This window comes from Tupaia chinensis, unplaced genomic scaffold (assembly GCF_000334495.1).
Source record: "Tupaia chinensis unplaced genomic scaffold, TupChi_1.0 Scaffold000093_1, whole genome shotgun sequence".
Taxonomy (NCBI): domain Eukaryota; kingdom Metazoa; phylum Chordata; class Mammalia; order Scandentia; family Tupaiidae; genus Tupaia; species Tupaia belangeri.
Genome location: NW_006159555.1, coordinates 10660427 through 10664463, shown reverse-complemented (window position 1 = coordinate 10664463; position 4037 = coordinate 10660427).

Genomic DNA, 4037 nt, shown 5'->3' with positions numbered 1-4037 from the left:
GGACGCGAACTGCGGTCGACTACGTGGGAGTCCAGCGACACAGCCATTACGCTAACTGCTGGTCCCAATAAACATAATTCTTGAAGAAAGACCAAAAATTTAATTAAAAAAAATACTGCTTGCAACTTGATCCACACTCAGACCTTTAATATGGAAGAGTTGAGAATTATGTAGAACAGAGTTCCTGGGTTCCGATACTGTCTCTGCTGTTTGACTGCATGACTTGCTTTTTCTGGCCTTAGTTTTTAATAAAACTATGAGTTTAAGAGATGAGCTACTCTATGATATCTTCCACCTTCAATAACCTAAACTGCAGGAACTGAAAAATATGTCTACAATAGGTAAGATAGTTGCCATTCACACACCTTAGAGGCCTCTAACATCCTCTACATCACCAGAGAGAGCTATTGAATGCTTACCATCTGTACTGGTTCGTGCTCCTATGTCCTCCAGGTCTCTTTCTTTGCTGTTTTTATTGTGTTTTTATGAATTAAAATTACAAAGCCTTTTTCCTAACAGAAATGCTTTCCTCCTGAGCTCTCACTTGCCCTTTTGCTAGCAAGGGTAGTTAATTAGCTCCAATGCATGAAGGGCAGAGTCGTTCAGGGAATTGTGGTAACATCTGCTTTGTTTGTTCCAGGAAATCTATGCAAATAAATAAGAGAAATTCCTGTTACTAAGCAAGTATAACACAATTCAATTTGTCTGAAGCACTTTGTAGTATTTCTGATTGCTCATTCTTCCTGGCATGACCAAGCCACAGAGAAACTAAGCATTGAGCAGGTCCTGGATTCCCTGGATGTGCTGATGGATGTCCAGCAGCATATTGCACTGTCATGAAATAGTCACAGTGACTGAATTAGAGGGATGGGGGTTTAGAAGATCAGAACTGTTGGGGTTTTATTTAGAGCTACAAAATAGTATGTATCATTTTTTTTTTTGAGAGGTTTTTGCTATAGGGCACATGCACTCGCCAGAAAGACAGAGAGAGGCCGAAACAGAAAGCAAGAAATCACCCCCCAGGGGTTAAGGTGCTGAACTCCCATGTAGCCAATCGTGGTACGAGATCATGGATCTGGCAACTTCCTTTCTCACTTTCCCTCTCTTTGTCTGATAAGTACACGTGCCCTGGAGCAGAATTTTTAAAAACAATAATAAATAAAATTAAATAATTAAAAAAATAGAAGGTGGGAAGAAGGGAATCAGAGGAAAAAAGAAGCAAAACATTTAAGGGACACAAAAATGGAAAATTGTTGATAACCATGTGTATGGTAATATCTTTGGACTAATTTACAGTGCATTTATGCTGGGAAAATTCATTTTGTATGATGTAAAGACTTATAGTGATTGAATAAAAAAATAAGAAAAAACTATAAACAATAGTTATCTCTGGAGTGTGGAATTATGGGTGATTCTTCAAAATTTTCTTTCTTGAGTGAAGCAAAAAGAGACAGAACCCTTAACAGATTCTCAATGCTGCAATCCACTTCCAGTTTCAGCCAGCCTAGGATTATGGATACATATGCAACTGGGTATTTGGGGAGGTCTCCAAATGTGAACCGGGAACACTTCCTTCAATGTGAACCAGCCTTACAGAGTATTGTTACCACTGCACCACAGTCCAACTCCCACGACAGATGATTTCTTGAAATCTTTTTTCCTTATTTATTATAGTGTGTGTGTATACACATGTGACAGTGAGAGAGAGAGAAAGAGAGAAAGAAAAGCACGCTCCACAAGGTTTGGTTATGCTACCATCCTTTTCCTTCAGTCCTTCAGACCATCAGATCATGGACACTTGAGCATGTTCCCAGCGTGTTTTCGTGAGTGCAAGCATGTGCTAGGCACTAGATATGTAATGGCAGCAAAAAAAAAAAAAAATCCTGCTCTCAAGGAGCTTACATCCTAGTGGGGGAGACAGGTGTTAATCAAACAATTATATAAATAAACATAAAATTCTGTGATGGGACCAGCAGTTAGCATAATGGCTATGTCGCTGAACTCCTATGTAGTCGACAGCAGTTCAAGTCCTGGACCTAGTGGCTTAAACTCACACCGGGCATGTGTGCATGCGTGCCCAAGATCCCAAGAGGAGAATGGAGGAGAAGGGATTGTGGCATGGCCATCCCCCTGGGTGGTGATTTCTTGCTTTCTGTCTCTCTGTCTCTCTCTGGCGAGCACACGTGCCCTGTAGCAAAAACCTCTCCAAATAAATAAATAAAATAAAATTCTTGATTTCTGCTACAAAGGAGAAACATTTACAGTGGTACTATGAAACCTAGTGATGGAGAGGAATTATAACTACTCAGGGAAGCCAGAGAACACTTTTCTGAGGAAGTAATGTTTTAATAGAGATCTGAGGGATGACTAGATGTTCTAACAACAAGGCGGGACAGAAAAAGTGTATCAAGTAGAGGTACCCAGTTCCTGGGCCTATAGGGAGCATTTTGGTTAGGAAGGATTGAAAGAGGGCCAGTACAGCTGGAGTTGAGAAAGGAGAAGCATGTTATGAAATATGACTGGAGTCAAGTCAGGAGCCAGACAGTGCGGGTTTATGTATAGGCCAGATTAAAGATTTCTTCTTTGTCCTAAGAGCAAGGGGAGATATTGACGAGTATTAATGTGGAGGTGGAAATGAGGATGACTTGATCTAATTTCTATTTAAAAAATAACTGTGTAGAGTGCAAGACAGAGTAACAAAAGAGGTCACAGTGGTCCATCTAGGAAGGTGGATACAGGTAGTCTATCTAAGATGCCCTTGTAAATGGGAGATTACCAAGACTCAGACTAGTGTGTTTAGGAAACATGAATAGACTCAGGATATTTAGAAGGTAAAATCAACAAAACTTGATGATAGCATGTATGTGTGAGTGTCTGAAGACAGAGTGTGAGAGAGGCTGAGGTGATTCTCAGGCTTTCATATGTCCAGAGATTATTTTTGTTTTGTTTGTAGTACTGAAGGCATAGTGAAGAATTGAATGTCCTCTCTAGGTTCTTGTCAGCCTAGGGCTTGGTTTTTAAAATTGCCTGGGACCAGCAGGTGTAGTAGTTATGTAACTGGATTCCCATGTGGCTGACCACAGTTTTGAATCCTGGACTTGGAGGATTGAAACACGCTGGGCATGTGTGCATGTGTGCCCAAGATCCTGAGAGGAGAATGGAGGAGAAGGGATTGCTGCATGGCCATCCTCCTGGGAGGTGATTTCTTTTTGGACTGGGAGATGATTTCTCACTTTCTGTCTGTCTCTCCAGTGAATGCACACACTCTATAACAAAAATCTTTCTTTTCTTTTTTAAAGAAATTTAATTTATTATTTTTATTTTTTAATTTGACCAGAGAGAGACAGAGAGGGAGAGAGGGAAAGCAAGCCACCAGGTCCAGATCTCAGACCACTGTCAGCTATGGGGGAGTCCAGTGCCTTTAACCACTATGTCAACTGCTGACCCCCAACAATCTCTCATAATTTTTTTTTCCTTTTTGTTCCAACTTAGCCCAGGCAGAGTGACTCTCATGTAGAAGGGTGGCAAGAAGAAGGGCTGTTCTGCCATCAATAAGGGAGTGAACCGAGAATTTACCATCAATATTTTTTTTCTTTTTTTAATTTCAATTTATTTATTTGCATTCATTCACTGTACATCATTACAGCATACAAAATGAGATTTTCCATCCAGAGTACACTGTATATTGTCTCAATCAAGCACATCAACAAACATGTTATTGTCAGCAAATAATCTTCCATTTCTTGTTTTCTGTATATTTTGCTTTTTCCCCCCCATCCTTGATTCCCTATCTCTTACCCTCTGCCATCTCCCACTCTCCTCCCACACTGTCTCTGGTATCTATGTTTGCTTTCTATACTGTTTTCCCCCCACATTTTATTGAATTACTAAAGACCTTAATTAATCTAAATATTTTCATAGCAAACACAGGTGATATATACATTTCCATGAACACAAGTCTAACTTTACACATCTTATAAAGTAGCACCTAGCTGGGGCTATATATCTTACTGCAGTCATTGAATAGATTTTTTTTT